Source organism: Gallinula chloropus (assembly GCF_964237585.1).
Source record: "Gallinula chloropus genome assembly, chromosome: 35".
Taxonomy (NCBI): domain Eukaryota; kingdom Metazoa; phylum Chordata; class Aves; order Gruiformes; family Rallidae; genus Gallinula; species Gallinula chloropus.
In genome coordinates this window covers 1,060,301-1,074,394 of record NC_140120.1, presented here as the reverse complement: position 1 = coordinate 1,074,394, position 14,094 = coordinate 1,060,301, and positions in this window count along the sequence as shown.

Below are 14,094 nucleotides of genomic sequence, written 5' to 3'. Positions count from 1 at the left end.
TTCTCTCTCTCTTTTTTTCCTTTTTCCTTTTATTGCTCTTCTCCTCCTCCCCAGTTTTCGTTCCCTGACTCTCCTTGGGGAGTTGTGACCCACCAAACCCTGGGATCTGAGTAAATACCTCAAACCAATCCCCCGTCTTCCCCTCCAACCTCCCTCTGTGTCCCAGCCCTGCCCTGTGCCACATCTCAGGTTTATCATCCAGAACTCCTCAATTCCGAATCTCTTCCCGATCCCTTGCGCTGCAGCGGAACTTTAGGGACAAAACCAACTAAATCAGGGCAGTTTTAAACTGGACTTGTCTTTCTGGCAGCTGGTTGACGTCCCTCTTGACCAGTGGGTGTCCATCCCCACCATCATCATCATCATTGCTGTGAAGAGGAACACAAAGCGTGGTGCTCGGGGGCTCCCAGCCCCTCTGCTCTCCGGACCATAACCCCTCCCCCCTTTTTCTTTGCAGTTGACATGGATGATGAAGACGCCTGGTGCCTTCTGGATGTCATTTGGTAAGCGAAACCCCACGGTTTCAGGAAGGCAGGAGGGTGGGAAGGGGGTTCTGCCACCTCTCCAGCTCAGCGTTAGGTCTCCCGGAGCCCGAAATCCTCCGAGGCGCGTTCCAAAGGGGTCCCAGCCCTACAAACCCTTCCTGATGGATGGTTGGCATCCCTCAGAGGGCTCCGGGCTGTACCAGAGGAGGTTTGGCACTTGTCCCCTACCCCGTCGCCGCCTCCTTTTCCTTCAGAGTTTGTGGCTGGAGCTCCCTGGGAAGAGGGAGGCCCTGGCAGCCTTGGGAAGAGCATTTACCTTCCCCACCATACCTCAGGCCTGCGACAGAGCCGCTGGCTTCCCAACCTGCCTACGCCCTTGGGTTCCATTAGCAAAAGGAGCTTAATTAGACCCGGGAGCGATGCTGCCGGCGCGGCGTGCACCTCGTGTCCCCCCTCAACCCTTTTCCTCCCGCTTTTGTGTCTTGCAGTGACCCACTGGCCTTGAACGAATTCTTACACGGATCCCAAAAGGTAGTGGCGGCTTGGTTCTGTGTCCCGAGACCCCTTTTTGTCCTTATCCCACCTCTTTTCTTCTGAATGAATGAATGAGGAGGGGGGATTGGGGTTTTTTTCCTTACCACACCCCCAAAAAAACCAGAAAGCAAACCCCAAGTTCAGAGCCATGTGGTCAGAGCGGCGAGCCAGAGCTCAGCTACCTGGCAGCACCACGCACAGGGACTCTTCCCCCCCATCCCCTTTATATGTGGGGTTTTTTTTGTTTACCCTTTTTTAGATACATTTTTAAATCGGGGGTTTTCCTGCATTTTTGGGGCTCTGTTCTCTCAGAAGAAATTAAATCTCATCATTTTAATTACAGATTGACAGTGATGATCTCTTGGACAGCACAGGAGATGCAGCCAGTGCCTTTTTTGGAGGTGCTGGGGTATGTATTTTTAATTTATACTTGAGGAATGAGGGTTTAGAAACCTTTCACTTTTTTTATTCCCTCTTCCCCCCCCCCCACTTTTTTTTAATATTTTCCTTCCCTCTTTTTAATTCCCCAGCTTGTTTTCCAACTGTTTCTCAGCTCTAGTGAGGAAGAGAGGCAGGATGCAGGGATTTGTATCTCTCACAAGAAAAGCAGCTGGGTTTTTCACGGAGGGCTTTTTCCTTTGAAGGTTTCTTCCTGGAATGATTTTGTTTCCCCTTCACAACCCGATGATGTGTTTTCAGAGCTTTGCTCCATGCCCATGTCAAAACAGCTCAAGCCCCCTCCCTTCCCCCCTGCCTCATTGGGACGTCCTTGGCCTCCCTGACTTGCAGCTGGTCATTTGAGGGTCATCTTGTCGATTCTCCAAAGGCCACAGCACCCGGGGGTTGGGCTCCCCTGGGGATGAAGAAGCAAATTCAGGTCTGGGGGCAAGGGAGCCCATGGCCCCTTCCCTTCCCCTCCAAGGTGGCTGGCGAAATGTGTCAGGTGAGCTGACTCGAAGTCCTCTTTGCACCTGAACTCAATTCCTTCTCCTCTCTTCTTCCTCCTTCCTTCTCCTCCTCCCCACGCCGCTGACTGGCTGTCTCCCCAGCTCCACATGCAAGAGCCCTGTGGCAACCATCTGAGCACCGAGCAGAGTCCACCTGACACCAGCCTGGACTTTGATTTTTTAGAGGAAATCTTGGGGTCCACCTCGGGTGATGGGACCAACCTGCAGAGCTCGGATTGGCCTCATGACATCCTCCAGCAGAGCCTGCAAGAGGCCAACATCACTGAGCAGATGTTGAAAGAGGAAGCCGAGCTGGATCTGGGCCCCTTCCAGCTTCCCGCCCTTCAGCCCGCGGTACAGGCAGCCACCAGCGGCACCCTGCAGATCTTCTCCGGCGGGGCCGACCCCATCGGGCTGCAGCAACCCGCTGTCCTGACTCACCAGGCCTTGGTCCAGCAGTCGCTGGGAGATGATGTGTTCAACAAGGCCATCAGCATTCAGCCTTTGCTCCAGCAAGTTGGCTTGGGCAACGTCACCATCCAACCCATCTCTACCCTCCAGGGTCTGCCCAACAGCAGCCCCAGCGGGACACTGGGTATTGGCCCGATTCAGGTGGTGGGGCAGCAAGTGATGCCCATCAACCAGTCCACACAGCTGATCAAACAGGTCCAACCCTCCCAAGTGGCCACCATGCCCATCAGCAGCTACGTCACCCTCCCAGCTCTTCCCAACCCTGCTCCTCAACAGCAGCAAAGAGTGGACAGGTTCCAGCAGGTAAATTAAGTTACCGTCGAGGGTCTCCAGTGCCGGGCATAGGTCAGAAGGGGAGTGAAGTGCAACAAGAGCGCGACAAAGCATGGCAGCGAACCTCCTGCCCATGGGGAGACGAGGGTTTAGAGGCAAAATCGTAAGCCGAAACATGGCTGGTTCCTCCCAGGCAGGTCCTGGGTGCCACCTCCTTCCTTCTTCTTTGGGGTGGGGGGGAGGAGGGAGGCAAAGCCAAGGGGGTTTGGGGGTGCCTGTGCTGCCCATGGTGTTAACGTCTCTGTGGCTGGAGAGGCGCTGCCACGAGCGTGTGGCCAATCCCTCCCCTCCCTTCGCTCGTGTGCCGGATCACCAGCAGTTTAATGCCCAGTTATTGTTTGGTTTTCCCAACTTCTTGGGGTTTTTCCAAATTTTCTTTTAATTAATCCTGTGTAGGTGCCGCAAGGGATCATCCTGCAGCAGCCTCCCACCAGCCAGGCTTCCGCCGCGCTCCGCCAGCTCACCGGCCCATGCTCCTCCATCCTGGTGAGCAGCCAAGGACAAGCAGTGAGGGTGATACCAACGCCAACCCCTGCACACAGCCAAGCACTAGCTGCCCTCCCACCTTCCACTGCAGGCTGGTACCCAAGCCAGGGAGGGTATCCCAAACGGCGCCTGTTCACTGTGAGCTTGGGGCAGTGGGGTGAAGCCTGTCACGCCTGTGTGTGGTCAAACAGCCACTCATTTCCTTTTGCTAAAGCTCCGCCTTTTTTTGGGAGGGGGAAGGTGGGGAGGGGATAAGGGGTGAATTGTGGGAGGTCGTTACTTATTATTGAGATTTTGGGTAGGGGCGTGGGCGGGAAAGACATGGTTTTGAAAGTAAAGGGCGAAAGGTTGAGGAGTGAACGTGGCATCACACCGGTTCGGTTAATGATGGTGGATGGTGTTGGAAAGTGGGGAAGAGGAGGGGGTCTGCATCCAAAAGATTGACATGGTGTTTCCCTTGCAGATGAGTGCATCTCCTCCTTGTCCCGCTCGCAGAGCCTCTTCTCTTCTTCTTCCTCCTCCTCCTCATCTTCCTCTTCCTCCTCCTTGGCGGTCCCAGCCTCCTCCAGCATCCTGCCGCCCTCACAGAGTCGGAAACATCCGTTGCCGCAGCCGCCTCCCCCCATCCACCCAACCAAAGTGCTCATCAGGCACAGTGGGGGTTCTCCATCCCTCACTGGGGCCAAAGCCACTCCGGCACCTGACAGCGGGGATGAGGACGCTCTTCCATCGCGGAGCAAACCCCCCATCAAGACCCCCCATGAGGCGCAGAGCTGCATCCGCCTCAACCTGAAGGTCAGGCAAGAAGCCGGGCGCATCAAGGTGGTGCACAGCACCGTGGTGTACCCCGTGTACCAGCGCCCCGCCAGGCGCCGCCTCACCAAGGGACCCGTCCCCACGGCTCTGGCGCCGGCAGGCAGATGAACGGCACGTGGGTCACGTGGCTCCATCTCCCCCCGAGACAAAACCTGTCCTGACCTACTGCTGCCTCCCGCTTTGGAAACCCGACCTGGAAAACATGGATGCGTTGCTGGACTCCCCGATACGCACACCCCCACCCCCCACACCCAAGTTTCCTTCCCACCCCCCAGGACATTTGTAGAGACCCTTTAATCCCGTGTTTTTTAATCCCAGGTCCTTTAATCCTGGATTGATAAACCCTGGTTTGTTTAAACCCTGGATCAATAAATCCCAGATACAGAAATCCCAGACAGATAAATCCCAGAATGTTTTAATCCCATATTCCTTCAATCCCACATCTCTTAATCCCGGATCGCTTAATCTCAGGTGATTCAGTGTTTCTCTGCCACCGAGGGGCTGTCCTGGAACCCTTTGGACCCTCCAAAACCCCTCTGGAACCCACAGTGATGTTTCCAGGGCTGGGAAGTGGCGGGTGGGGAAATGATGTGGGGTGGGGGGTGTATTAGTGGGATGTGGGAGGTTATATCAGTGACGGGTGTGTATCTGTTGTGGGGGGGACTAAAGCGGCTCCCCCCATGCAGGTTCAGATGCACCCATGTCCCCAGCCAGGTCCTGGAGAGCATCAGCCTCATTGACCGCCTGGAACCCTTTTTGGGGCCGAGCAGCACCTCCCCAGGGATAAGGGGGATGTCAGGGGGCACACAGTCCCCCTCCCTGTATTTCCTCCACACCCCCTCCCAGACATTAGTCAGTCTGGCCATTCCCACCCTCCCCCTCTACTCCCCAAAACAGCCGGGCCCCCCTTTCCTGAAGCTGTTTTGGGGGGCCCACCACATCCCTGGGGCTGGCGCCAAGTTTCCATGTCCCCCCATCTTGTTCTGCTCCCCACATTCCCCAATTTCCTTCTGCACCCCAAAATCCTCAGCCTCTGCCAAGAGGCCTGTCACTGGCTGCTGAATCCCAGGGGGGAGGTTGGTCAGAGGAGCCCCCAGCCCCACATTAAGGGAGGGGGATTGAGAACCATGGAGAGGGGGAAAGGGAGAGGGTGGGGGTGAGATGGCATGTCAGGACTGTTTTGGGGCCAAATTGCCGGCTGGGCAGCTGAGGTATGTACAGGGGGGCTGGGGGGGGCAGGGTGAAGGGGTATCAAGGGGGTTTGGGGGCCAAGGTCAAGAGATTCACGGTGCTCTGGTAGCCCCAGCAATGTGTCTGTGGGAAGGGGGGGAATAAGAGGGAGAGGAGGCCTGGGCAGTTGTAGGATGGGGTTTCAAGCAGGACACTTCTCAGGGCTGGGATTTGGGGTAAGGACTGGGGGGAAAGATTGGGATTAGGAAGGGATTAGTGATGGGATTGGGATTCGGGGTGGTGTTTGGGGCTGGGATTCGGGGTTAGGACTGGGATTGGGGTTTGGATGGGGTCTGGGATTTGGCTTTGAGATTTGTGACTCGGGGCTGGGATTGGTTGACAAGACTGGGATTGGGACTGGGATTTGGGGTAGGGATTGAGATTTGGGGCTGGGATTCGGGGTTGGGTTTTGGGATATGCTTGAGGTTGGGACCAAGATCAGGCTCAGGTTTTGGGGTCAGTTTTGAAATGAGGGGTCAGTTTAGGATTAAATTTGGGATTGGGGTTGGGGATTGATATTAGGGGTGTGATTTGGGGTTAAGGTCACAGTTGGGATTTGGGTTGGGTATTGGGGCTGAGATTGGGATTAGATTTGGGGGTTGGGGTTGGAATTAGTGTTAGGCACCCTTCCTGGGATCCCCTGCCACTGTGTGTGTCCCCATTGCTGGATGTCATTTTCACTTCTAGTAGTGTCCACCTTACAACCCGCTGAATATCCATTAATAGATAAAAAAAATATAAAAGGCTTAAAGAGGCTCCTGGCCTGAAACCTGCCTGGGTAGCCCATCAGCAGCGCAGTGCCCTTAGGGTCAGGGCTTTCCTTACCAATGGAACAGTCCTAGAATTGCCTGATGTGATCTTAGGGCTCTACCAGTGTCCACCTTTGAACACACTAAATGTCCAGCAATAGCTCCCAAACAAAAGTGCAAAGGGCTTCAAAAGGTTCCTGGCATGAAACCTCCCCAGGCAGCTTTCAAGCACCCTGGTAACCCCTCAGCCCCCAGCTCAGGGCTTTCACAGACAATGGAATGGTCCAAAAATTGCCTGACTTCATTTTCTGGCTTTCCCAGCAACCACCTTCAAAAGTGCTAAACATCCAGCTGTAGATCCCAAACAAAAAGGTCAAGAAGGGAAATGTTCTCCTGTTCTGAAACCTGCCTAGGTAGCTCACTAGCAGCCCCAGAAACCTTGGGGCTCAGGGCTTTCCTTAGAACTGAACACTCCTAACAATGCCTGATGTCACTTTTGGGCTCTGCCAGTATACACTTTCCAACTGCTAAATGAACAGAAATGGATCCTTAACAAAAGCTTTGAGGGATGAAAGAAGTTCCTGGCCTGAAAACTCCCCAGGTAGCCCAATATCAGCAACAGTACCCTTAGGGCTCAAGGCTTTCACAGACAACAGAATCGTCCTAACACTGCTTGACATCACTTTCGGGCTCTACCAGCGTCCAGGTTTGAAACTGCAAAGCACCCAGCAATAAATCCTATAAAAGAAAATCGAGGGCTGAGAGATCTTCCTGCCCTGAAATCTCACTGGTAGCCCATCAGCAGTGCCAATTGTACTTGGACTCAGGTCAGTCCTTACAAAGGGAACAGTTGATTCAGTGCCTGATATCATTTTCAGGCTCTACCAGCATCAAAGGTCTCAACTGCTAAATGTCCAGCAGCATCTCCCAAACAAAAAGGCCCAAACAAAAAGGCCCAAACAAAAACAGGCCTCACTGGAACCATTCCTGACAAAGCCTCCCCATCGGCTTCTTAGAGCAGACAACTGGAGGCCATGAGGACAAACACAGGCAAAGCACAGGCAGCTCTGATGCTGAGGACACCCTGGCTTGGTCTGATGAAGCAGAAATGCCAGTGCTGACCCCCAGCCCTGGGCAGGGAGATCCTGACCCTCACCTGTGTCTCAGGGCTCTTCCTTGGGATGTGGGGATTGTGACACCAAGGGAAGGACAGGGGTATGACACATGGTGGCCTCCCCTGGGGTGAGTGCAAGGAGTCAGCCATGCTCCATGGCCATGAGGACAATGTGTCTTTCCTGAGGCCTCTGTGGCAGGGACATCAGCCACAGCCAAGGGGGCAAAGACCTATCAGGCCCGTTGGCCATCTGCACCACAGCCTGTTCCACACTGCCTCACACCTCTGCATGTTTCCTTTAGGCTGCAGGGACGCAACACGCTTTCCAATCTCATTCCCACCCCACGATGCCCCTGCCTGTACTGCTGTCTCTCCATCCTCAACAGCTGTTCCCACAAACACAAAGCCACAAGCTCATCCACACGCCTTCCCAGTGACTTCTTGCATCACAGCACTATCCTCAAAATGATGTGTTTGCCTACCTTCTGCACCTGGTAATGGCATTTCTTTACCCAATGTTTCCACCAGCTGTCAACCCCTTTCATCTACAGCATGAGGAACCAGGAGCTCAAGGATGCCATGTGGAAATTGAGCACTGGGTATTTCTAAGCAGCAATAAACTGCTCATCCTCTTCTGCACAGAGCTGGCCATGTAACTCACGTGAGGACCTGTGTGTATTTAGTAGCTTTGTGAGTTGTTGGGTTTTTCCTCCTAGTTTGTCTAGGCTGCAATAACATGGTTCACTTCCATCCTTTCCTAATGCAGCAGCTCTTGGTCCTGTGTGACCCAGACACTTTGCAATGACCTGCTATAGAAACATCAAGGGACCCTCGATACCGACTGAGGTCGTCATAGACCTTAATTCCCAAACTGTTTCCACTTTGCTCTGGACACAACAACAACAAAAAGAAGGGGTGTATATAACCTACATAACGTGTTCTGCTCCAATTATTTGGTCATTTTCAATAAGCATGGTGGCCACAAATCCAGTAATGACATTTAAAGCCAAATGGTCATTTCACTTTGAGTCTTAAATCAGAACTACAGGGAGTTTCAAAATATGTGGTGTTTTTTAAACCCAAAGGATGCTTAATTCAATTATTTGATTTTATTCCATTAATCCAAAGGATGCCTCTCCATGCTCCTACCTGATTGCTATAGTTACACTGAATGGTAACTTCCTGGTTGGTTATTCCAACCAGGTTCTACCACAAGCCAAAGGGTTGGATTCCCTCAATATCTCAACTCCTGTAAGATTCCTATTAGACCCAAAGCTATCAAATCATTTCTTATGACCAATTTCATTGACCCATGCCCAACTTAGCCACTGAGAGATGAGTTTTGCTCACCAGTGGTGTTGCTCAACATGCACCATAACGTCACCTCTGACAGGAAAAGAGTGATTATAAGTTGTACAATTAATGGGTTAACAACCAGGGAAGACACAAGGATTTCCACACCTGAAGGTCCAGTCACAAACACTGTGACCCACAAAACCTCCATTGTTGTCATTCCAATTCAGACAATATTCCCCCTTTTCTGGAACTGGGGTTTTCCAAGGTTTTCCTTCCTCATTCCAATAGAATGAATCATGACCAATGGTTATGTCACTTAGATCACTCAGGAGCCATTCTGGGGATATTGTTTCAACGTCCATGGCCAGTCTTTAAATCCTGAATGGCTCCCACATCCCCAAAAATTTCTCAGGTTAAAAGCGTTGGGCACCTGCTGGCCTAAAGTTATAAATCCATTTGCCACCCCAGGCTGAAGAAGGGGGCACAAACATTTCCCCAGATGAGCTTTTAAAAACCCTTTCAAAAGCCCATTAGTTCTCCCCACTATCCCATTAGCTTGGGGGTAACACGGGGGGTGAAATCCCCACCTGACTCCTCCTTCCTTGGCCCACTCCTGCCCCTTGGCAGCAGTGAAATGACTGCCCTGGGCTGACTGAACAGACTGGGGGTTGGCAGAAAGCGAAACCAATTGGTCAGGGCTTGCCCTGGATGTTCTCCTGCTGCTCCTGGAAATGCCTGGGCTGGGACTAGGCCAGAAATGATTTCCACTCCCACTAATACTCTTGTTTCCCCTCCGCCTTCCCAAGGGCTCCAATAGAGTCGATGTGCCAGGCCTCCCAAAGGGTCTTTTTCTCTCTCAGCTGGAGGGGGGTCTCTTCCATGGGGTGCCGCTCTAGCCGCAGGCAGCATTGTTCACAGGCCCAGAGCCAGGTGGGGCAAGCTTCCCAGTGACAGGCCACCCCCTGGCATGTGCCTCCCTGTGGGAATCCTTGGATCCTGCCTGGCCACGTTTCACATGCAGCCATTCCAGGAGCCTGTCCCAATGTCCTCTGAGCTGGTCCTCTTTCTGCAGAGGGGCAATGCTGGCCAGTTCCTCTGAGCTGAGGGAGCTGGGCCTCGTTAGCTTGGAGAAGAGGAGGCTGAGGGGTGGCCTTATTCAGGTCAATGGGTAAAAGCTGGAGCAGAAGAAGTTCCATGTGAATGTCAGGAGAAACTCTTTCACTGTGAGGGTGCCAGAGCCCTGGGACAGACTGCCCAGAGAGGTTGTGGAGTCTCCTCCTCTGGAGACATTCACACCCACCTGGATGTGTTCCTGTGTGGTTTAGTCCAGGTGATCCTGTTCGGGCAGGGGGATTGGACTAGATGATCTTTTGAGGTCCCTTCCAACTCCTAACGTTCTGTTCTTGGATCTCCCTGCACGTCTCTTGGAGCACCTCTGGCCCCTCAGGTTTCACCAGGTGTTGGTGTTTGAACACCTCCTTCTTGGCCTCCACCCTCCATTAATTCCCATGAGAGCTGGGACCAGCAGCTCCCAGGAAGCAGGTGTCTCTTTTGTGCCCACTGGAACTGTGGCAAGAAGGATCCCAGCTTTGGTTGGATTGGGGCAGCCATGTGCCCAAGCTGCATCCCATTTCAGCCCCAGGACTGCAAAGCAAGGATGAGGTGCATCTAGTCACTTGTCATACATTTTACCCTCCCCAAGGGGAAAGAGTCCCCTTCCCGTCATCTTCTGGGGGTCCTGTCTCATGTGGAGACAAGAAAAAGTGATTCTTCTGCCCAGCTCGTGTTTGATGAGGAGAAAGGACTCTGCTGGACAGAAGGATTTTTCCTCAGCCTAGAGAGCAGATGGCAGGGAGGACTTCAGTGTCTTTCCAAGTTGGTTCCCTGGAGCTTCAGGAATACCTCAGAGGAGCCGAGGAGTACGTGACGCCTTCACCTGCTCCTCTGCTGTAGCTGGGCTGGACTCCTGGGACAGTGGGAGCTGATGAAACATTACAGCAATGATGAGGGACAGCTCTGCCACAGAGTAGCTCCTCTGCCAAGCGCACAGGGCTGGGGACACTGCCTGTAGGCATCAAGGGGAGACCTGAGAGGTTGAGAGTACTGACAGATGCTGAGAGCTCACTGGAGGAGAAATATCCACAGCACTCTACCTGTGAGTATATCTGTGGTATGTCTGTGGGTGCAGAGCAATGCAGGTTCTGTTCCTGGAGGGATCTCCTAAAGCTGGGACATGGGGCAGTGTGTGGGCTCTGTCAGGACAGGTTCTCTATAGGACAAGGTGCTGCCTGGAAGGGATGCCCTTGTGCCCCATCAGAGGGACAGGGCAGGACAGCTGTCTTCTCCTGGGCATGGCTGAGAGGTGCCCAGGGCTGTCCTTGTGACCAGGGTCCTTGTATCCCAGGGTCTGTGTGCTGGAGCAGGGACTCTGCTGCTGCCAGGGTCAGCACTCAGCCTGCCTGCTGGGCTTTCCACAGGGATATAGACAGCACCTCTGGGTTGAAGCAGTGACCCAGGGAAGAGTAACGTAAGGTCCTTCTGCTGTAAGAAAGTGCTGCCTGGGTCAGCTTTGCTCCCAGCCAGAGCTGATCCTTGAGAAATGGCAAAGAGAGTATTTCTCCAAAGGCAGAGTCTTTGCTTTGACTTTTCCTCTCCTGTGGCTGTGCTGAGTGTGGTAGATGAAAACTTATTTCTCCCCTTGAGAATATGCAGTGAATACTTGATTCTCATGAAGATGTTGGAGCCTGGGCTGAGCCCTGCACACACAGAGGTTCCCTGGGGCAGTGCCCTGATGCCAGGAGGGGTCTGCAGAGCAGAACTGAGCACAGGGCAGGTTGGATGTGGCCTGTGAGCACAGAGCAGGAGGTGAGATGGGCAAAAAGAGTGATCTGAAGGGACAGCTCCAGGCAGCAGAGACAATATCAGGGAAGGAGGAGATGCTCTCAGAAATGCCCTGGCAGTGGGGATTTGGGACCTTCCTGACCATTTCCGACACCCACCCCCTGGTTTCTGCCAGCCAGCACAGACTCTGCACCCAGAGTTACAGGGTTTCAGGCTGAGTCTTCTCCTTGGCAGCCAAACCAGCAGTGAGGAGAAACCCCTGAGTGCCTGTCTGTCTGTTCCTGACCCTAAAGATTTTGCTGCAGCATTTCCTGCTGTATCCCCTCCTGTCCTTCCTGCCTTTGTCCCACCATTACCTGGGGCTTTGAGCACGTCCATTGGTGGGGCTGGCACTGAGCTGACTCTCACTTCAGGACCCCCATCTTTAGGACTGAGGTTTTCCAGGCAGCTTCTGCTGGGCTGCAGCTGCCTCCCACAATGGCACCACTCTCCCAGGGACTCTTGTGCCCCAGAGAGGAGCCCCATGCAGGACACATCTCGGCACAGAGGCCATGGCAATGCCACTCATCACCTGTGTGTGGACAGCTGCACTGAGCCCTGTGTGTCCCTGGCTGGGAGCGGGGAGCTGAGATCCTTCTTGGGTAGGATGAGACTGCAGGAGGGCTTTGGAGCTCTGCCCTGTGAGACTGGATTCCTGAGCTCTCTGTGGGGTCCATTTTCTTCTGCAGGGAACAGCAGGGTGTGATCACAGAGCGTCCAGCACATGGCAGCTGAGAGCAGGGCTGATGGACAGAGCAGCTCTCCCCACTCTGCACTCAGGGGAAGGTTTCAATGGCACTGCAGCAGCAATGTCAGGGAGTTCTGACAGGAGAAACGCTCCTCAGCTCATTCCTATCCACAGGGGATTTAGTCTGAGATCAGGCCATCCTTCTATATACTGTCTGCTGCCAGGCAGGACTGAGTTCTCGAGAGCCACAGCCAACCCTCCTCCCAGCAGTGACACGCTCAAGCCAGCACAAAGCAGACCTCCCAAAAGGGACCTGACAGAAGTCTTCCTGAATACAGAGAATTAGTGTGAATTGGAAACTGTTTTGATTAAAGTAGAGTTCCCTAACTTCTCACTACCTTTTTCTTCCTTGCACAGGTCTCCACAGTTGACAGCAGCAGATGTTCAACAGCAGCAGCTCCATCAGCCAGTTCCTCCTCCTGCCCTTTGCAGACACACAGGACCTGCAGCTCCTGCACTTCTGCCTCTTCCTGAGCATCTACCTGGCTGCTCTCCTGGGCAATGGCCTCATCATCATCACCATAGCCTGTGACCACCACCTCCACACCCCCATGTACTTCTTCCTCCTCAACCTCTCTGTTATTGACCTTGCCTACACCTCTACCACTGTTCCCAAATCCATGGCCAATTCCTTGTGGGACACCAGGGTCATTTCCTACACAGGATGTGTGGCTCAACTCTTTTTCTTCCTATTTTTGATCTTCACAGAGTACTATATTCTCACTGTCATGGCCTATGACCGCTACGTTGCCATCTGCCACCCCCTGCACTACGGGACCCTGCTGGGCAGCAGAGCTTGTGTCCACATGGCAGCAGCTGCCTGGGGCAGTGGGTTTCTCCATGCTGTGCTGCACACAGCTAATACATTTTCACTGCCCCTGTGCCATGGCAATGCCCTTGACCAGTTCTTCTGTGAAATCCCCCAGATTCTCAAGCTCTCCTGCTCAGATGCCTACCTCAGGGAAACTGGACTCATTGTGGTTGCTATCTGTTTAGGTTTTGGGTGTTTTGTGTTCATTGTGGTGTCCTATGTGCAGATCTTCAGGGCTGTGCTGAGGATCCCCTCGCAGCAGGGACGGCACAAAGCCTTTTCCACCTGCCTCCCTCACTTGGCTGTGGTCTCCCTCTTTGTCAGCACTGCTGTGTCTGCCTACCTGAAGCCCCCCTCCATCTCTTCCCTAATTCTGGACCTGGTAGCATCATTTCTTTACTCAGTGTTTCCACCAGCAGTGAACCCCCTCATCTACAGCATGAGGAACCAGGAGCTCAAGGATGCCATGTGTAAACTGAGGACTGGATATTTCTAAGCAACAACAGAATTTTCATCGTCTTCTGCATATCACTGGCCATGTAACTCACATTAGGACCAGTCTTTATTTAGTAGGTTTTAATTGTCGGAGTTTTTTTTCAGTTTCTGTTTTGTCTCAGCTGTAATAAGGTTTCACGTTCATCCCATTCCTAATGACTTATCTCCATATCTTGTGTGACCCTTTACATATCACTGACCATATAACTCACCATATGACCAGTCTTTATTTTGTTCCTTCTGTAGTTGTGGTTGCTTTTGTTCCAGTTTGGCTGTGCTATAATCACAGTGTCCACGTTCATCCCATTCCTGCTGTAGTCTTGTGTGACCCTGACACTGCGTGTTGACTACAGTTTACTAGCACATGACTGGAATGGCCATGCTTTCCATCCAGGGTAGAATGTGAATTTCTAGGATTGGTACAGATGATGGCAGAACAAATACCTTCCCCTGTACCTGCATTACTGCCAAACTGTCCCTTTCATCTTCCCCATCACTCAGGTGTTTCCACCTCTCCTGATGATACGACCATGCGTAAGGACACCTTATAAGCAAGCTGGCTGGATGTCTGCACTTCACTTTTCTCAGCAGGCTTCCACCTCCGCTCAGCTCTCTAGTTTATAGTCGGAGCTTCAGAGATTTGGAAAACATCCCATCTATCACAGAATCACAGAATCACAAGGTTGGAAGAGACCTTTG